The sequence below is a fragment of the Rhineura floridana genome, chromosome 3 (assembly GCF_030035675.1).
Source record: "Rhineura floridana isolate rRhiFlo1 chromosome 3, rRhiFlo1.hap2, whole genome shotgun sequence".
NCBI classification, from domain to species: domain Eukaryota; kingdom Metazoa; phylum Chordata; class Lepidosauria; order Squamata; family Rhineuridae; genus Rhineura; species Rhineura floridana.
The window spans coordinates 221,472,546-221,494,486 of NC_084482.1; the positions used below are offsets into that span (position 1 = coordinate 221,472,546).

The 21,941-nt window shown below is 45.2% G+C and overlaps 1 pseudogene; it reads left to right on the plus strand.

Moving 5' to 3' along the window:
- The first annotated feature begins 5,271 nt into the window (after positions 1-5,271).
- LOC133381690 (oocyte zinc finger protein XlCOF6-like) lies at positions 5,272-8,602 on the plus strand (annotated as a pseudogene).
- Positions 8,603-21,941: the final 13,339 nt, after the last annotated feature.

Genomic DNA, 21,941 nt, shown 5'->3' on the forward strand with positions numbered 1-21,941 from the left:
GTAGATGTTCAGCTGCGTTGAGGCCCCATTTTGGTTTGGAAATTGTAGGATTTTTCAGTTCCTGTGTAATATGATTCGTTGCAGATTAATTGACCCATCAGGGTGTGAGTTGTCCTGGAGAACATCTTTGATGTCTTTAAGAAGAGCCTGCTGGATCAGTCCAATGGCAGCATGCCTATAGGAAGCAAGCAAGCAGGACCTGAGTGCAACCCTTGCCCCGTTGGGAGCACAGTGACTGTCTTAAAGCTGCAAAGCACCCTTCCCCCTCCTTTCATTGAGCAGGGGGGGAGGGGAAAAAGGTGCCTTTCAGATGGGCTGCCTGCCAGAGAAGTCCCATGCACAGCCGATCTTTCTAAAAACCAGTGGCTTCCGAAAGGGAACAGGCACCCACAGCCAAGCTGAACCCTTGGCTTGCCACCCCACACTGCTTCTTTCAACTTCAGGAGCTGAATGGGGCTGCTTCACAGAGCAGCGCTGGGAGGGAGAAGTGATTTCCATTCATTGGAAACAGCTTCCCCTTCCTTGAGCAAAGCCCCCTCCAACCGCTGATCAGCTGACTGGCAGGTGCAAGTGCGCCCCAGTCCAGCAAAGGAGCAATTGGCAGCCCATTTCAAGGTCCTGGTGGTTCTTTTGAAGCCTCACCTTTATCTGCCGCACATCTGATGTCAGATCGGAGGGTGGTGCCTTTATGTCCTCCCTGTAGACTTCCCATTCGCATCTGATCAGGCACTGTGAGGATGCTGGACTAGATAGGCCTGTGGTCTGATTCCACAGGGCTGTTCTGAGGAAGAGCCGCTAGGTTGAAGTTTCTTTTCTACCTGCTGAGGAATCCCCCAAATTAAGATGGCTGGATTGGTTTCCACAGAGCCCCTGAGTGGAGATTTATGTACACCTCCAGGCAACTGGTCAGGAGGATAACATGGGTCCCTGTACTAATCGGTTCCAGATCTAAAATCTTTGTTTGCTTTGGGGAGGAGAGGATAATTTGGGAATGTCAAAACTAGGCTTCACCTCTTGGCTGGAAGAGCATGATCCAGTTGTATGTGGCTCTGATGAAAGGGAGAGATCAGTAGGTATGGACTTGAAAGATTACTCAGGGAAGCTGTAGAAGGATTTCACAACACTGAATCTTGGTGGTCTCCAGGAACCTAGAGGGAGTACCCCAACACCTCAAATACCCCACGCTTCCCACACATAGGTGTAGGGTTGGCAATAGCGTGTGCTACGTGCCTTTGAAGCACTCTCTATTTTCAGCAGTAATCAAAAGTGTGACATAAAATATAAATACTTTATTAAAAGAGGAAAGAGGAAAATTACAAGCGTGCACATTCACTCTCAAATCAGCAAAGCTTCTCCAATGGATCCTTAGCAGCAATGAAGTAGCTTGCAGGCATGAAAGATCTTCCTTACTCTGCCAGCTCAGCAGAGGGGCACCCCCATGCTCCAAAAGCAATGCCCAGGCTGCTGGGACTAAGTGGTAGCTCAGAGAACATAGGATCCGCCTCTGGATGGTCAGGTAGTGATGACATGTTCTTTATATACCCTCACCGATGTTCCCCCCTCTTTCTTAAAGATGTTTTAATGTCAAATCTCTGAAATTAGTTGGTCTCTAGCCTTCCACATCACCTTCTTTCCTGGAAAGTGTCTGTCCTGATTGCATAGGTTGTTTTCAAAGTGCACACTTGTTCGACTTTTTGAGATTAAACTTTGTGGTTTCTATCTCCTTTTGGTTCTGCTTTTTGTGACCTTCGGGACTTTCTAAACCTCAAATGTCAATCATTGGTGACCCAAAGTGACCTGCTCTTTTAAAGCTTTTCCCTAACAAATACGGATGCCATTTTATGATTAATTGAAACCTATAGAAACCCTAAAGTTATAATCTCTGTTTAATCAGTACCTCTATATTGGCATTATAATTGCATTTAAAGCATCTTCCTTTCTTGCACGTGCGTCCCAGGTTACCTTCCTCAGTTTATCCAGCATGTCTCCCTTTCATCTCTGAAATTAGTTGGTCTCTAGCCTTCCACATCACCTTCTTTCCAGGTTACCTTCCTCAGTTTATCCAGGATGTCTCCCTTTCATCTCTGAAATTAGTTGGTCACTAGCCTTCCACATCACCTTCTTTCCAGGTTACCTTCCTCAGTTTATCCAGGATGTCTCCCTTTCATCTCTGAAATTAGTTGGTCACTAGCCTTCCACATCACCTTCTTTCCAGGTTACCTTCCTCAATTTAGCTTTCTTGGAGCAAACCAGGATGTCTCCCTTTGCATCCTCCAGCTTGCTATTGTGCTTTGCGTAGAGACATTTAAAATTTCTTGTAACGAATTCACTCTTGCTTGCATTCATTTGTAAATTACTCCCTATCCATGATGAAGCTTCATCTCCTTTGAAACTAGATTTCATAGAGTTTAAATGATTTGAACATTGACATGAAATCGAGCCTTCAGCGTCATCGGCCCAGTTCTCTGGAAAGCTCTGCCAACAGAGGTTCAGCAGGCGTCTTCTGTTTTAACTTCGAAGCGCCTGCTGAAAACCTTTCTGTGCCGCCAGGCAGGCAATTAAGAGCATGCTCTTTTCACAACACTTGACCTTTGTTTTTATTGTATATTTGATGTTTTTAATTTATGGTGGTTGCCTTTTCTTAACGTGTTGTAAACTGCTTTGACGTTTCTAATGAAATAGCGGTATACAAAGAGCCTATAAATGAATAAATTGATGTGATATCTCTGGAATCAGAAAAACAGCTGGAGCTAAGTGATGCCTTCACATGCTCCCTGTAGACTTCCCATCTGCATCCACTTTGGCACTGTGAGGATGCTGGAATAGATAGGCCTGTAGTCTGATCCAGCCAGGCTGTTCATATAAGGAGGGGGAATGGCATCCAGGTTGAAGTTTCCTTCCCATCTGCTGAGAAATCCCCCAAATTAAGATAGCTGGATTGGTTTCCACAGTGTCACTGAATTGAGGTTTTTGAACAGTTTCTTGTCCACAAGAGACATTTGGATCTACATGTCCCTGTGCTATTCATCTCCAGGAGATCTAAGATCGTTCTTTGTTTTGGAGAGAGGAGAATAATTTCAGTTCAGAATTAACTAGCTTACCTGTAACTTTGAAAGAAATGTCAAATCTGGGCTTAGTCTCTTGGCTGGAAGAACAAGATCTAATTGTACAGGGCTTTGATGAAGGGGAGAGATCAGTCGGGCATTCCCCTTACGGTTCAGAGCATCATTGCAAACTCGTGTAGTGTTGGTCTTTGGCCATCCCTGTCTTAGCTCAGCTAAGTTTAATCCCTTGAATCTTCAGGTGGAATTTAGAAGTGTCTTTATCTGAAAACCTGCAGCGCAGCTGCCAGCCAGTATTGACAGTACTGAGCTCGAGGGACCAGGGGTCTGATTCAGTATATCACAACTTCATTTGTTCCTATATTTCTGTCTGACCGGCTCTTTTGACTGCAGTCAAATTATTAAGAATCAAGGAGAAGTGAGCTGTGCCCAATTTGTCCTGTTCTGCAGACTTGCTGCCCTTCTCTTCCCCCACACCCCACTTTTCATTGCATATTATTTTAGAAATATATATCACAGTTGTATGGCAGTAGGAGGAAACCCAGACAAATCTGGGCTTAGTGACATCAAGTGTTATATGGACCTGAAAGGAATTTATGTTGCTGTGTGAGACTGTAGGATATTCAGGTAACCTTGCTTTCATCTGGCCATGCAAAGATAACGTAAAATCTTTATTACGGTCCAAGACCAGCAATATAATTACGGATCCTCTGAATATCAGAGTGGAGATAGAATAGAATACAGTATCAGTGCAGTGAGAAAGCTTTAAAGCTAAAACCGGGTCCACATAGTAATCTAGCTAAAACCTTGATCTAATAGACATCGCATTAGGTCCCTCCTGCGAGCCATAGCAGCTGTGCAGAACGAGGCGACCTCAGAGTGATCCGTGATTCTGAATCTGCAGTTAAATATTGTAAAATCATAGCTTCTGGGCTCAGAGGAAGATTAGATAAAAGTGGGGAGATGAACTTCAGGCGGAGATCTGAATAAAAAGGGCAGCAAAGTAGTACAAGGTTCACTGTCTCCACCGCATCTGCTCCACAGGGGCAAGTTCGATCATAACAATCGACTCCCCTGTATCTACCCTCCATAGTGCCGAGGGCAGAACATTGAGTCGTGCCAGGGTAAAAGCTCTCCTGAGTTTTGGGGTAGATAAACTTGAAATGTAAGTGGCCAAGATACAGGGATTTACATTAATACTGCATTCTGAATAAGCGGCAACTAGGCTCATGTTGTTCTGATACTCAACATCTTTGAGGCGTTGGATGATTGTTGTTTTAGCGGTCGTATGGCCTAGGGCACCAATCGCTGGGAGCGAAAAACCGAGAGTTCCGAGTTTGTGAATCGTTACCCGATGCCATTGAGATTGGAAGGAATCTTCCAAAGTTAAGGGGGGCAATCCCGTGGGTAAAAATAGCAGCTTCATCCAGTAGTTAAATTTTAATATCCAAGCGTGGGTCTCAATCAGAAGGGCACCTAATTCCAAGCGTAAGGTCACATTGGGGACACATCTCGGAGCACCCAAAACGGACCTCATGAATTTAGATTGTACCCTCTCCAACCATGCGTAATTGCCTCCACTACAAATTTGGGTCCCATAAAGAAGTTGAGGAAGCACCTTGGCGTTGAATACTTGGACTGCTGCCGGAATGTACTGACCGCCCTTTGTATAAAAGAAGGTCATTAAACTCTGGCTGATTTCTGTGCCGTCGTAGCAGACTGGACAAAATGCGCATTCCAAGAACCTAAGGGGTGGAATGCAATGCCAAGGTAACTGAAGGCGTTGACTTGGTCAATAATATGGTTGTCAATTTGCCAGCGGTGTTTATGTCTACTTTTGGCAAAAACTAAAACCTTACATTTCGCATAGTTAATTCTCAAAAGTTCATCCACACAAAAGGAGGCAAGTTCTCTTAAGAGACGACGTAAGCCCACCTGCGTTTGGGATAACAGGGCAATGTCGTCGGCATATAGAAGACAGGTTAAGTGTCTCCTTGCAAAGACAGGAGGGTGAGAGTTTACTGCCAACAGGCATTTTGTCAGCGAGTTTATATAGATATTGAATAGGGAGGGAGGGCCATGCAAAGATAAAAGGGGGAGAATTATGGAGATGCAAAAATGGAGAAGCAGATAATTGGGCTTCATCTGTGATGAAATGCTTTGTTTTTGCCTTGAAATTCCAATGTGTTTTTTTCAACCCTCTTCCCCCTCAGCAGGTGACCGGCAGAATGAGAATTATAGAAAACCACAGATGGTGCCACTGGTAATAGCCAAGACTGAGAGTCAAAAAGAGATATTTGGAAATCACAGGGGACCAAAAACGTCTGAAAGAAAGCAGCCAAAGAATGGGAGCAAGAAATCCTCTACTTGTCATAGTTTTCCTCAAAGAACACACACCGGAGAAAAACCATTTAAATGCATGGAATGTGGAAAGAGCTTCAGTGTAAAAAATAGCCTTACTTCACATCACAGAACCCACACAGGGGAGAAACCATTTAAATTCACGGAATGTGGAAAAAGCTTTACTCGGAACGATCATCTTGTTTCACATGAAAGAACCCACACAGGGGAGAAACCATTTAAATGCATGGTGTGTGGAAAGAGCTTTAGTCAGAGCAGTAATCTTACTTCACATCAAAGAACCCACACAGGGGAGAAGCCATTTAAATGCAAGGAGTGTGGAAAGAGCTTCCCTCAGAATGGTCAACTTACATTACATGAAAGAACCCACACAGGAGAGAAACCATTTAAATGCAAGCAGTGTGGAAAGAGCTTTAGCCACAAGTGGTACCTTACATTGCATGACAGAACACACACAGGGGAGAAACCATTTAAATGCAGGGAGTGTGGAAAGAGCTTCAGTGTAAAAAACAGCCTTACTTTACATCACAGAACGCACACAGGGGAGCAACCATTTAAATGCAGGCAATGTGGAAAGAGCTTCAGTGGAAATGGTCAACTTAAATTACATGAAAGAACCCACACAGGGGAGCAACCATTTAAATGCAGGCAATGTGGAAAGAGCTTCAGTGTAAGCAATAAACTTACTTTACATCAGCGAACACACACAGGGGAGAAACCATTTCAATGCATGGAGTGTGGAAAGAGCTTCAGTGTAAGCAATAAACTTACTTTACATCAGAGAACTCACACAGGGGAGAAGCCATTTAAATGCAAGCAGTGTGGAAAGAGCTTTAGACACAAGCGGTACCTTACAGTACATGAAAGAACCCACACTGGAGAAAAACCATTTAAATGCAGGGAATGTGGAAAGAGATTCAATCAGAGCAGTAAACTTACTTTACATCACAGAACACACACAGGGGAGAAACCATTTAAATGCAGGGAGTGTGGAAAGTGTTTCAGTCAGAACAGTAGCCTTACTTTACATGAAAACCCACACAGGGGAGCAACCATTTAAATGCAGGGAATGTGGAAAGAGCTTCAGTCAGAGCAGTCACCTTACTTTACATCACAGAACACACACAGGGGAGAAACCATTTAAATGCAGAGAGTGTGGAAAGAGCTTCAGTGACAGCAGTAACCTTAAATTACATCACAGAACTCACACAGGGGAGAAGCCGTTTAAATGCAAGCAGTGTGGAAAGTGCTTCAGTCTGAACAGTAGCCTTACTTTACATGAAAGAACCCACACAGGCGAGAAACCATTTAAATGCTGGGAGTGTGGAAAGAGCTTCAGTCAGAGCAGTAAACTTTCTTTACATCGAAGAACCCACACAGGGGAGAAGCCATTTAAATGCAGGGAGTGTGGAAAGAGCTTTAGTCGGAGCAGTGACCTTACTTCGCATCAAAGAACCCACACAGGGGAGAAGCCATTTAAATGCAAAGAGTGTGGAAAGAGCTTCAGTCAGAGTGGTAGCCTTACACTACATGAAAGAACACACACAGGGGAGAAACCATTTAAATGCAGTGAGTGCGGAAAGAGCTTCAGTGTAAGCAGTCACCCTACTTTACATCACCGAACACACACAGGGGAGAAACCATTTAAATGCATGGAGTGTGGACAGGGCTTTAGTCAGAGAAGTAAGCTTAGTTCACATCAAAGAACCCACACAGGGGAGAAGCCATTTAAATGTAAGGAGTGTGGAAAGAGTTTCAGTCAGAGCGGTCACCGTACTTTGCATCAAAGAACCCATACAGGGGAGAAACCGTTTAAATGCAGGGAGTGTGGAAAAAGCTTCAGTGTAAGCAGTAGACTTGTTTTACATCACAGAACACACACGGGAGAAACCATTTAAATGTAGTGAGTGGAAAGAGGTTCAGTCAGAGCACACTTCACATGAAAAAACACTATGGAGTAACTTTTTTAATGCACGGAGTATGGAAAGAGATTCAATGAAAGCAGTAGGCTTACATCACAGGGGATACACAGGAGAAACAATTGAAATGTAGGGAGTATGGAAAGAACTTCAATGGGAGCTTTATTCTTCATCTTGCAGGCTACATAGATTAAAGCCCTATACAGGTTGGGGCCAGGATGCTTAAAAAATTATCTCACCTGTTATATATGCAGCCCATCACTGAAATCTGCATAGGATGGCTTGAAAGCACATAACAACAACAACAAAGTCCTGCCCTCTGTGAACAGAACAAAGTTATGTGGACAAAACAGGCTCAGTCTGACACTTGTGAACATGCATCCACTGGGCATGAAGCTCATCTTGAAATGCCTGTTCGGGGTGGCACTGGAGAACCTAGTAAAGTTAGGAACAGCGGATGCAATTCACTGTGTCACAGGCCACCTGAATTTTTATAGAAATTGGCCATCTCAAATTCTTTATAATTGATTTATATAAAATTATGTGGGGAAAAGTGGTGCAAACAATACAAGCCAAAATGAGAGTAAAAAGACAAGCTGCCACTTAAAGAATCTTTTTTTCCTTTGAGTTTTGTTTACAGTAGTTCCAAAATAAAATGTTTCTCATAGTATGAACATTTTATAAGGAGTCTGAGCGTTCAGCCCATGATCATGTCTATATATGGCTGAAGCTGTAAAGGGGTGAGTCAGGAGAATTTATTAGAATACAACATCAGCATCAAGATGTAGGGTTAGGATGAGAGTTCAAATGATGGAGTATAGTTGTAATATGAACATGAACTGACAAAGTCTAGATAGATACAAACTAGAGCTATAAAAGACAGACAGCCTTAGGGATTTTTACCAGTTGTCTGTGACACTGGTCGAAGAAAGAACCACCTGCTCTGAGTGTTAAGGTCCACACGCAGCAAAGGTGAGATCACTCCTTTTCAGATGGAAATGCAATGTGACCTATGCTGTCCTTTGAAATGTAACACATTAGTGTACATCCCCGTTGTATGCGCTGTGTAAGATCTATGTTCTGATATATGGGTATGTCCACAATGTATAGTAAATTAGATGTATTAATAATAAATAGACACTGATAAACATTTCCTTTGTACCTGTGGAATATTCTTCCTGATGAGATACGCCTGGCGCCAACATTATTATCCTTTCGGCGTCAGATAAAAATCTTCCTCTTCTCCCAGGCATTTTCAGCATTTTAGTAGTATTTAATATGCATTTTAGTGTGTGTTTAATTATGTTTTAATTCTTGATATTTTTAACTTATTTTTAAACTGCTTAATATGAGGTTTTAATTGTATGTCAGATGTTTTTTACCTGTTGTAAACCGCCCAGACAGCTTTGGCTATGGGGCGGTATATAAATTGAATTAATAAATAAATAATAATTTATTTATTTATTTATTATTTATTTTATTACATTTTTAGACCGCCCTATAGCAATAAGCTCCCAAATAATAAATTTGTTGATTGTCCATTAATTACCTGAGATATTCCTATACCTGAAAAGATTCTTGGCTGGGATCTCCGGCCACTTGGTTCACCTGGTCAGACCTAACTGCTGGCAAAAACTGTTGGAAGCTCAAGTGACCGCAAAGTTTGTCATATGGTAGCTGGCAGAGAGCGGACCAAGGGGAGAGACGCCAGAATTCTCAATCCCCTGCATTCAGATTGAGATGATTTGAGGCCATCGCAACAGCAACCTGAACAGTGACTGCTGCGAGGTGGAACCATGCCACACGGGGAGGAATAAGGATGCGGCAACCCTCTGAGATTGGTTGAAGTTGGACATTTCCCTGCATCGGAGACAAGGGCAGAAAGTGCCGCAGGGTGGGAGATGCAGGAGGAGAAGGTGCCCAGGCAGGAGATGAGAAAGTCAGCATTGGGAAGAGGGAGTGTACTAGTGGGGAAGACACCAGCACTGGAAGCAACTGTGGGAATGGGGGCACTTTAGCTCTGTTATCTTGAACACATTACCTTTTACACACAAATGCGTATATGATATATATCACACAGCACACACACACACACACACACACACCTATCTTGCTGCTGCTACTGCAGGAGGCAAGAGAGGAAGATGAGGTGCAATACTGGGACAGAAGGGAGGGAGGAAAATGTTGGCAGTTGGGGGGGGCAGAAGCAGCTCTTGCCACTTAGTCCTCCGATGGGTTAAGGCAAGGAGTTCTGGTTCCTAGAGAGGCAGGAAGTCTTAATCACATGGAGGGGGGAGGGAATATTGAAGGGGAAGTAGGGGGGCTGTCTTAATTCGTATTCCGGGTAAAGAAAGAATTCGTGCAGAGGAGAAAGAGGTGCAAAGGGGGTGGAGGATTTGGTATTTTTGTTGGGGGGTGAGGGAAGGGGGGGCCACTCCCTCCTTTTCCTCTGGCGGTCCCTGGTGCATGCAATCCATTTGCAAAGTGCCGCGGGGTTGGCTTTGCAAGGCCGTCTTGGAAGCCAGAGCCCGGGCAAGGGGATGCAGCTTTGCAGAGGGGCACTTGGGGGGCGGCTGTATGTTGGGGGTTGATGTCCTGTGTTGTTTTGAGGGCCACAGCTGGGGGAGGGGAGCTGCCTTTGCAATTCCTGGGCCTGACGGGAGACTGATGAGGGAAGGAAGATTTGTTTTTTGGGAGGGGGAGGGGGTGATGGAAAAGCCCCCCCTTCCCTCTGGGAACCCATAGAAAGTGTGTGGAGGGGGCCTGATCCACGCAGTCCAGAGGCAAAGTGTGGCCAAAACTGTTTCCACTGAAGCTGCCCCCCAACCCTTTTGCAGGTCAGCCCATTCCCCCCAAGGATGGAACGCAGCTCAGGCAGGGGGGAAAGGGGGACCTCTTGATGCAGCCTTGTTGGGGGGCACATTGGAGGGGAGGGGAGAATGCTGTGCTGCTTTTCTGCCCCACAGCTGGAGGGAGAGCCCCTTTTGGATTTCCTCCACTGGAAGAGGGGCTGGTCAGTTTCCCTCCTGTCAGGCAAGAAAGATGGAGGGATGGAGAGAGGAATCTGAAACTGACCAGGCTCTGAATGGGCTTCTAGAAGCTTTCAAGGCAGAGGATGGAGGAAATGGATGAATAAATGTCCCCTCCTCAGCTGGGCTCCAGAGGAAGAGGCTTCTCCAGACATCCCCTTGGGAGTGTGTTGGAGGGGAACATCGAAGCCCCCTTGGGGTGGATCTCAGCTTCTCTTGCAGGATTGGCCCATCTGTGGGGGTGCTGGCAGCCAGCGTCCCCCCTGTCCAAAGCACAATAGCTGGGCAGTGGTCGCAAGAGCCCTGTAAGGTGGTCTCGGATGAGAGCCTGTGGCTAATGTAGTGGTTAGGGAATATTTTTCAACCCGAGGGCCACATTTACGCACAAGCAGCAGTCCAAGGGCCAATTTACTGTCAAATGCCAGAGTGGGTAGAGCTATGGATGTGTCACTGACATTTGTATAGTAGAGTCTCTTGTAGCCAGGAACAAGTCAGACATTTCTTCAGCGCAATTAATTAATTATTAGATTTATATCCTGCCCTTTCTCCCAGTAGGAGCCCAGGACAGCAATACAGAGCTCTCTAAGGAGCGGGGTCAGAGCATGGGGGGGGGGGAGAGAAAAAAACTGCTTTCCCTCCCAAATTTTCCACTTTTGTTATGGGCCTTCACATCTCTACAGTAGTGTAGTGGCAAATTCAGAAGTGCAGGGTCCATTCATGATAGCCATGCCCCCTCCCATCCTGTTCCTGCTGGGTTGAGAATGAGATGCATGTTAATGCCTTCTCCCACAGCTAGAAGCCGAAAAGCATGGAAGGGCAAAGTGTTGCCTCCTGAGAAGAGTCTCAGTGGCTGACTTCACCTCCTTTCACTCTGATTCACTCTAATTATCAGGAAAGAACAAGGAAGCATGTTAGAAGACTCTTCTCAGTGGCTAATACACTCTCCTTTCTTGCTGATTGGCTCATAGGTTGCTGGAGACATGGGGACTCTGCTGAGAGCCTGCTCCCAAAAAAGTAAGGGGTCTAAGACCTCTCCCCCCCCCCCAGATCTATGCAGGTCTCTGGGTCTACTTTTTTTCAGCCCAGCCCACCTCACTGGATTGTTGTGAGGATAAACTTTTATGTGCCACTCTAGATTTCAGACATCCACTCTGTGTGGGGCCTTCCACATCTGTGGAAGTGTGTGTGTCTATTGTATTGGAATCACAGTTTAATGCTGAACTATGTCCACAGAGACCCAGGTTCAAATCCCTGCTCAGGAGTGAAATTCAGGTGGTGTCCTGGTCCCAGTGACAGTGTTGTTGTGAAGACAAAAGGAGGGGCACAAATTATGTTTCCCACGGTGAGCTCATTAGAGGAAAGCCTGCACAGAAATATAAAAATATATTGAAATGTTTGGATAAACCTATAATAAGCAAATCAACTTATTACCCCAGTTGCTCAACCCTGTGTGGTGAGTTTGCTGTTAAGCTTTCCACCTTGTGCATCACCTCTCCAACTTGGAGTAGTGTTCTGTAACTTGGTGCCCTCCAGGTATGGTTGGACCAACTCCCATCAGCCCTGGACAACATGGCAAAACGCCAGGGATGATGGGAGTTGTAGTCCAGAAATGTCTAAAGGTTAACTCAGATTATACAAGTGGATGGTACCAAATAACGTGTCCTGCTGATCTTGAAATGGATGTATTGCAAGTAGTTCTTCATACTCTTTTCATTGCCCAGTGAGCTGAACCAGACTGAATGCATCTCATTTTTCCTCTCCCCATATTTCTGATGGAAAGACTGGAGGTGTTTTGCATCCCCAGGAAGCTCCAAGATGGAGTCATTTGACCAAATTCACCCCCAGTATTTCTTGACAATGTGTGCAAAACCTATTTTTTTGCCAACTGTCAGGAAGATGACATGGAATTAATATCTGTGCAGATTAAATTTTTAATTATATCCCTGATGAAAAGGCCCAATAATAAAGCCTGAAATGGTTCACAATGTGACGAAGAAACTCTGTGGGGCTCAGGAATTAAAGACTTTACGGAAGCAGAAGCAGAGATGAGAGGTGAGGGGTCCGACATGGGTGAAATTCCTGGGGGTAGCAAAGGACAGAAAAGGTGCCCAAGCATGGAGAAAAGTCTGGAAGAAACTGGAGAATGTTCTGAGAGAGATTTGGGGCCTTTAAGGCCTTTTGCAGATCAAGCATTGTGGGGGAAAACAACAGAGGAAAGGGACGTGCCATTTATTGATTTGGATTGAGGCTGCTTATAACATTCAAACCTCTGGAACCCAAATTTGCATGAAGGATGAAATCCCTCCCATCCTCCGTCTCTCCCCTGCAGGCCTTTGAGAGCTGCTCCCTACGAAACGTGCATCATGGTGAAAGCTGTGGGAGTCCCAGAGCTGGCCTAGTTTACTCCTCCCTCTCAGGCAGCGCCATGGCCTCAGAGGCACCGTCCAGATTGTCTTTTTTCTGGGATGGAGTGGAAAGAGCAGCCGGGCAGCCCAATCAGGTAAGGGGAGGATCATTGGGGGAGAGACCGAGGGGACAGCTGGGGTGTGTCTCCCTGAGCGTACTGGGGAGGGCTGTGGGAGAATACTACCTCTGAGGCTCCATAAGGAGAGCTTGCCGGATCAGGCCAATAGCCCGTCTGTTCCAGCAGCCGGTTCTTGCAGTGGCCGACCAGATGCCTGTGGGAAGCCTGCAAGCAGGACCTGAACACATGAGCACTCGCCCCACTTGTGATTCGGTGACACGTGTCTGGCAGAACTCTGGCAAAACTCCTAAAATACACTCTTGGAGAGGTGGGATCTTTTTCGAGAGTCAATCAAGCTCTGCCCTGCAATTGTGTCTGAGCAGTGTAAAATCCAGAAATACTCACCCCCACAAAAGCTAAATAAAAAGTAACTGTACTAAAGAAATGCAAAGAAAAAGAGAGTGGGACAGCTTCAAGAGAGTCACACGGCTTGGTACCAAAATACCTGATGGAATGCCTCTCCTGACACGAACCCACCCGTACACTACGCTTAACATCTAAGGCCCTCTTCCGGGTGCCCACTCCGAGGGAAACTCGGAGTCTGGCAATAAGGGAGAGAGCCTTCTGAGTGGTGGCCCCCAAATTATGGAATGATTTCTGTGATGAGGTGAGCCTGGCGCCAACACTGTTATGTTTTCCGCGCCAGGTCAAGACTTTCCTCTTCTCCCAGGCATTTTAGCATGTGCTTTTAGATTGCTTTTTAAAATGTATTTTTAGATTTCTATATTGTTTTTGTGGTAAACCACCCAGAGAGCTTCGGCTATGGGGTTGTATATAAATGCAATAAAATTAATTAATTAATTAATTAATCCCAGCATGCCCCACTGGTCAGGCTATTAGTACGATATGAACCAAAGTGTAGCTGCCAAGTGTCCTGCTCTGTTGCCATTCCCAGCATACTGCCTCTGGCAGTGGAGGGAATGCATTGCCATTGTGGCTCGTAGCCACTGATGTCCTGATCCTCCATGGATTTGTCCAATCTTCTTTGAAAGCTATTCAAGTTTTTGGCTGAGCAAATGGTACATGTTGGAGAAACTGCCTCTCCTTTTTCCAGGATCTGTTGCCCTTCCAGGGTCTGGTGACCTTTGAGGAGGTGGCCGTGTATTTCACGGAGGAGGAATGGGCCCTGCTGGATCCTGGCCAAAGAGCTCTGCACAGGGAAGTCATGGAGGAGAATTATGAGACGGTGGCCTCTCTCGGTATGGGCACTTTTCCCCCTTGACTGATGAATGTTGAAGGTATGGATTTAGTACCTGTGCTATTTAACCTTCCACTGCAGGGATGCTGTCGTGGAAATGGGTGCCTGGGCCGTGGATATTTGGGGAGGGACTGCAGCTCAGAAGGGGAACACCTGCTTTGCATGTAGAAGGTCCAAGGTTTAGTCCCTGGCAGCTCCAAGAGGGGTGAAAGGATCCGGTAGGAGGTGCTGGGAAAGGTCTTTCTCTGCCTGACATCCACAGCTAGTTGCTGTAAGCAGGCAGGACTAGATGGACCAATGTGATCTGGTAGAATGCAGCTTCCTCTGTTCTTGGGGCTTTTTGATCATTCAGTGCAAAAAGTGCCCCTCCCTGCCGCCTTTTGCTGCCCCATGATGAAAAATCTTACCTTGCAGCTGGAGGAGGAGAGGGCAGGAGCTCCCAAACTCCAGCAGAGCATCTTCTCCTGCATCCTCAGCAGATCATTGACACTCTGTGCCTTGAACTCTAACCTCCCAGTGGGAAGAGATGCTCCCGGGAGCACCCGCTGCCTCCTCCCTCTGCCTTCCACTGCCCAAAGGTCAGCTTTTGTCTTTGAAGCAGGAAGAAGCGGCAGTTTGGAGAAGAGGAAGCAGAGGTGGAGGCTACAGTTTGTAGGGAATGACCTCCAGAAGACAGGACAGAGAACACGATTTAGCTTTGCCAGCCCTGGTGGGAAGTCTGGAAGCAGAAATGGAGCACAGAGACTCTTTGACTCAGGCAGGGACACAGCAAAGGCAGCAGGCAAGAGGGACCCTGAGAAAGGCTCTCTGCCAGGTGGAACAAGTGCCATTCCCTCAGCTAGCAGACATCCCAGGAAAGCTGGAATTGCAGCAGCGCCCTTGACGGGACCTTTTCTGCAGCAGGAAAGGGTCCAGAGAAGGCAGGAACCTGCGGTGATGAATGAAAAGCAGGGGAGGGTGATGGAGTCAGACCCCGGTTGACATCTGGGGCTAAGAGAGATTTCAAGCAGCAAAAGGAACCGCACAAACTGGAATGCAGAGTGGGACCAATTTTACTCCTTAGGGTACTTTTTCCCATCAGGCCTCTTTGTTTGTTTGCAAAGTGACCCATATAGAAGCCATTTTTAAAGCTCATATTGGCAATATTGAGATGGAGGGACTCCCAGGCTCATAAATTAGTAGCCAGCCAACAACACCCCCACATGTATGAATCTGCCTTTGCTTGAAGATCAGGAGATGAGGCCTTCCTGGTGGTCCCTACACAGGATGAGGTACATGGTCATTTTTCAGTAATGGCTCCTCGACATGGAACATTCTCCCTACGTCAGGCCTCGTCTCTTTATATTTCCATGCCGTCGGTGAAGACATCTTTTTGGAAGGTGTTCGGAGGAAGACAGACCCGAAATTCCTGCTGGTTTTAATAGTTGTCATTCAGTGTTTTATTGTGTGTTTGGATAGACTGTGGGAGTTTTTTGGGATGTTTATATATTCTTATCTACTTCTTCTTTATTATAAACTGTCCTGTCCAAAAAGGTGACGTATAATTCACCTACATGACAATGAATAAGTAAATATCCACTAATAGCAGAGCTGTAAAAAAATGGAAGAAAATAACGAACTGATAACAGAAACCAGCAATGCCCAATATTGCACCTCATCTTCCTCTCTTCCCTCCTGCAGTAGCAGAAGCAAGACAGGCGTGTGCGTGTGTGATATACATAATAGTTTTTGCCGGCAGTTAGGTCTGACCAGGTGAACCAAGTGGCCAGAGATCCCAGCCAAGAATCTTTTTAGGTCTAGGAATATCTAATGGCCGATCAAGAAAGGAAATCTTTATCAGTGTCTATGTATAATTAACACGTCTAATTTACTGTACTTTGTGGACATAGCCACATATCAGAACATAGGTCTTACACAGCACATACAAAGGGGATGTACGCTAACGTGTTGCATTTCAAAGGACAGCATAGGTCACATTGATTTCCATCTGAAAAGGAGTGATCTCACCTTTGCTGCGTGTGGACCTTAACACTCAGAGCAGGTGGTTCTTTCTTCGACCAGTGTCACGGACAACTGGTAAAAATCCCCAAGGCTGTCTGTCTTTTATAGCTCTAGTTTGTATCTATCTAAACCAGGGTTTCCCGACCTTTGAGCCACAGATGTTGTGGGACTACAACTCCCATCAGCCCCATCCAGCATGGCCAATGGTCAGGAATTATGGGAACTGTAGTCCAGCAACATCTGTGGACCAAAGGTTGGGAAACCCTGATCTAGACTCTGTCAGTTCATGCTCATATTACTACTATACTCTTGTTTCCATCATTTGAACTCTCATCCTAACCTGCATCTTGATGCTGATGTTGTATTCTAATAAGTTCTCCTGACTCACCCCTGTACAGCTTCAGCCATATATAGACATGATCATTGGCTGAATGCCCGGACTCCTTATAAAATGTTGATACTTTACGGGAAAGAATTTATTTTGGAACTACTGTAAACAAAACTCAAAGGAAAAAAGACACTTTAACTGGCAGCTTGTCTTTTTACTCATGTTTTGGCTTGTATTGTTTGCGCTACTTTTCCACACATAATTCTATGTAAATCAATTATAAAGAATTGGAGATGGCCAATTTCTATAAATACAGGTGGCCTGTGACACAGTGAATTGCATCCACTGTTGCTGACTTTACTAGGTTCTGCCCTAGTAGTTTGCAGCCTACTAAGAAGCTGGCTTTACTAGGTTCACCCCCAACAGGCATTTCAAGATGAGCTTCATGCCCAGTGGACGCATGTTCACAAGTGCCAGACTGACCCTACTTGGTCCACACAACTCTGTTCTATTCACCGAGAGCAGGACTTACCAGATCAAAATTATACCTTTTCTTATCTATAAAAATCTCTGTTTGTAAGGGCTGAATATTTTCTGGTCAAAAGTAACTAGTCTTGTCTATTTCCTTCAAAGAGTCGGACCTCCATTCGTGTTGGGAAGAAAGAAAAGATCCCTTTATCCAGTATCCCAAAGATGCGACATCAACAGGTAGATGTTCAGCTGCGTTGAGGCCCCATTTTGGTTTGGAAATTGTAGGATTTTTCAGTTCCTGTGTAATATGATTCGTTGCAGATTAATTGACTCATCAGGGTGTGAGTTCTCCTGGAGAACATCTTAGATGTCTTTAAGAAGAGCCTGCTGGATCAGGCCAATGGCAGCATGCCTATAGGAAGCAAGCAAGCAGGACCTGAGTGCAACCCTTGCCCCGTTGGGAGCACAGTGACTGTCTTAAAGCTGCAAAGTGCTCTCTGAAGTACCCTTCCCCCTCCTTTCATTGAGCAGGGGGGGAGGGAAAAAAGGTGCCTTTCGGATGGGCTGCCTGCCAGAGAAGTCCCATGCACAGCCGATCTTTCTAAAAAGCAGTGGCTTCCGAAAGTGAACAGGCACCCACAGCCAAGCTGAGCCCTTGGCTCGCCACCCCACACTGCTTCTTTCAACTTCAGGAGCTGAATGGGGCTGCTTCACAGAGCAGTGCTGGGAGGGAGAAGTGATTTCCATTCATTGGAAACAGCTTCCCCTTCCTTGAGCAAAGCCCCCTCTAACCGCTGATCAGCTGACTGGCAGGTGCAAGTGCGCCCCAGTCCAGCAAAGGAGCAATTGGCAGCCCATTTCAAGGTCCTGGTGGTTCTTTTGAAGCCTCACCTTTATCTGCCGCACATCTGATGTCAGATCGGAGGGTGGTGCCTTTATGTCCTCCCTGTAGACTTCCCATTCGCATCTGATCAGGCACTGTGAGGATGCTGGACTAGATAGGCCTGTGGTCTGATTCCACAGGGCTGTTCTGAGGAAGAGCCGCTAGGTTGAAGTTCCTTTTCTACCTGCTGAGGAATCCCCCAAATTAAGATGGCTGGATTGGTTTCCACAGAGCCCCTGAGTTGAGATTTATGTACACCTCCAGGCAACTGGTCAGGAGGATAACTTGGGTCCCTGTACTAATCAGTTCCCGATCTAAAATCTTTGTTTGCTTTGGGGAGGAGAGGATAATTTGGGAATGTCAAAACTAGGCTTCACCTCTTGGCTGGAAGAGCATGATCCAGTTGTATGTGGCTCTGATGAAAGGGAGAGATCAGTAGGTATGGACTTGAAAGATGACTCAGGGAAGCTGTAGAAGGATTTCACAACACTGAATCTTGGTGGTCTCCAGGAACCCAGAGGGAGTACCCCAACACCTCAAATACCCCACGCTTCCCCCACATAGGTGTAGGGTTGGCAATAGCGTGTGCTATGTGTCTTTGAAGCACTCTCTATTTTCAGCAGTAATCAAAAGTGTGACATCAAATATAAATGCTTTATTAAAAGAGGAAAGAGGAAAATTACAAGCATGCACACTTGCTCTCAGATCAGCAAAGCTTCTCCAATGGATCCTTAGCAGCAATGAAGTAGCTTGTAGGCATGAAAGATCTTCCTTACTCTGCCTGCTGAGGAACTCAGCAGAGGGGCACCCCCATGCTCCAAAAGCAATGCCCAGGCTGCTGGGACTAAGTGCTAGCTCAGAGAACATAGGATCCGCCTCTGGATGGTCAGGGAGTGATGACGTGTTCTTTATATACCCTCACGGATGTTCCCCCCTCCTACTTAAAGATGTTTTAATGTCAAATCTCTGAAATTAGTTGGTCACTAGCCTTCCACATCTCCTTCTTTCCTGGAAAGTGTCTGCCCTGACTACATAAGTTGTTTTCAAAGTGCACACTTGTTCGACTTTTTGAAATTAAACTTTGTGGTTTCTGTCTCCTTTTGGTTTTGCTATTTGTGACCTTCGGGACTTTCTAAACCTCAAATATCAATCATTGGTGACCCAAAGTGACCTGCTCTTTTAAAGCTTTTCCCTAACAAATACTGATGCCATTTTATGATTAATTGAAACCTATAGAAACCCTAAAGTTATAATCTCTGTTTAATCAGTACCACTCTATTGGCATTATATTAGCATTTAAAGCATCTTCCTTTCTTGCACGTGCGTCCCAGGTTACCTTCCTCAGTTTATCCAGGATGTCTCCCTTTCATCTCTGAAATTAGTTGGTCACTAGCCTTCCACATCACCTTCTTTCCAGGTTACCTTCCTCAGTTTAGCTTTCTTGGAGCAAACCAGGATGTCTCCCTTTGCAATCCTCCAGCTTGCTACTGTGCTTTGCATAGAGACATTTAAAATTTCTTGTAACGAATTCACTCTTGCTTGCATTCATTTGTAAATTACTCCCTATATATGATGAAGCTTCATCTCCTTTGAAACTAGATTTTATAGAGTTTAAATCATTTGAACATTGACATGAAATCGAGCCTTCAGTGTCATCGGCCCAGTTCTCTGGAAAGCTCTGCCAACAGAGGTTCAGCAGGCGTCTTCTGTTTTAACTTCGAAGCGCCTGCTGAAAACCTTTCTGTGCCACCAGGCAGGCAATTAAGAGCATGCTCTTTTCACAACACTTGACCTTTGTTTGTATTGTATATTTGATGTTTTTAATTTATCGTGGTTGCCTTTTCTTAACGTGTTGTAAACTGCTTTGACGTTTCTAATGAAATAGCGGTATACAAAGAGCCTATAAATGAATAAATAGATGTGATATCTCTGGAATCAGAAAAACAGCTGGAGCTAAGTGATGCCTTCATGTGCTCCCTGTAGACTTCCCATCTGCATCCACTTTGGCACTGTGAGGATGCTGGAATAGATAGGCCTGTGGTCTGATCCAGCCAGGCTGTTCATATAAGGAGGGAGAATGGCATCCAGGTTGAAGTTTCCTTCCCATCTGCTGAGAAATCCCCCAAATTAAGATAGCTGGATTGGTTTCCACAGTGTCACTGAATTGAGATTTTTGAACAGTTTCTTGTCCACAAGAGACATTTGGATCTACATGTCCCTGTGCTATTCATCTCCAGGAGATCTAAGATCGTTCTTTGTTTTGGAGAGAGGAGAATAATTTCAGTTCAGAATTAATTAGCTTATCTGTATCTTTGAAAGAAATGTCAAACCTGGGCTTAGTCTCTTGGCTAGAAGAACAAGATCTAATTGTACAGGGCTTTGATGAAGGGGAGAGATCAGTCGGGCATTCCCCTTTCGGTTCAGAGCATCATTGCAAACTCGTGTAGTGTTGGTCTTTGGCCATCCCTGTCTTAGCTCAGCTAAGTTTAATCCCTTGAATCTTCAGGTGGAATTTAGAAGTGTCTTTATCTGAAAACCTGCAGCGCAGCTGCCAGCCAGTATTGACAGTACTGACCTCGAGGGACCAGGGTCTGATTCAGTATATCACAACTTCATTTGTTCCTATATTCCTGTCTGACCAGCTGTTTTGACTGCAGTCAAATTATTAAGAATCAAGGAGAAGTGAGCTGTGCCCAGTTTGTCCTGTTCTGCAGTCTTGCTGCCCTTCTCTTCCCCCACACCCCACTTTTCATTCCATACTATTTTAGAAATATATATCACAGTTGTATGGCAGTAGGAGGAAAATCCAGACAAATCTGGGCTTAATGACATCAAGTGTTATATGGACCTGAAAGGAATTTATGTTGCTGTGTGAGACTGTAGGATATTCAGGTAACCTTGCTTTCATCTGGCCATGCAAAGATAACGTAAAATCTTTATTACGGTCCAAGACCAGCGGTATAATTACGGATCCTCTGAATATCAGAGTGGAGATAGAATACAATACAGTATCATTGCAGTGAGAAAGCTAAAAAGCTAAAACCGGGTCCACATAGTAATCTAGCTAAAACCTTCATCTAATAGACATCGCATTAGGTCCCTCCTGTGAGCCATAGCAGCTGTGCAGAACGAGGCGACCTCAGACTGATCCGTGATTCTGAATCTGCCATTAAATATTGTAAAATCATAGCTTCTGGGCTCAGAGGAAGATTAGATAAAAGTGGGGAGATGAACTTAAGGCGGAGATCTGAATAAAAAGGGCAGCAAAGTAGTACAAGGTTCACTGTCTCCACCGCATCTGCTCCACAGGGGCAAGTTCGATCATAATTATCAACGCCCCTGTATCTACCATCCATAGTGCCGAGGGCAGAACATTGAATCGTGCCAGGGTAAAAGCTCTCCTGAGTTTTGGGGTAGATAAACTTGGAATGTAAGTGGCCAAGTTACAGGGATTTACATTAATACTGCATTGTGAATAAGCGGCAACTAGGCTCATGTTGTTCTGATACTCAACATCTTTGAGGTGTTGGATGATTGTTGTGTTAGCGGTCGTATGGCCTAGGGCACCAATCGCTGGGAGCGAAAAACCGAGAGTTCCGAGTTTGTGAACCATTACCCGTTGCCATTGAGATTGGAAGGAATCTTCCAAAGTTAATGGGGACAATCCAGTGGGTAAAAATAGCAGCTTCATCTAGTAGTTAAATTTTAATATCCAAGCGTGGGTCTCAATCAGAAGGGCACCTAATTCCAAGCATAAGGTCACACTGGGGACACATCTCAGAGCGCCCAAAACAGACCTCATGAATTTAGATTGTACCCTCTCCAACAATGCGTAATTGCCTGCACTACAAATTTGGGTCCCGTAAAGCAGTTGAGGAAGCACCTTGGCGTTGAATACCTGGACTGCTGCCGGAATGTACTGACCGCCCTTTGTATAAAAGAAGGTCAGTAAAGCTCTGGCTGATTTCTGTGCAGTCGCAGCAGACTGGACAAAATGCGCATTCCAAGAACCTAAGGGATGGAATGCAATGCCAAGGTAACTGAAGGCGTTGACTTGGTCAATAATATGGTTGTCAATTTGCCAGCGGTGTTTATGTCTACTTTTGGCAAAAACTAAAACCTTGCATTTCGCATAGTTAATTCTCAAAAGTTCATCCACACAAAA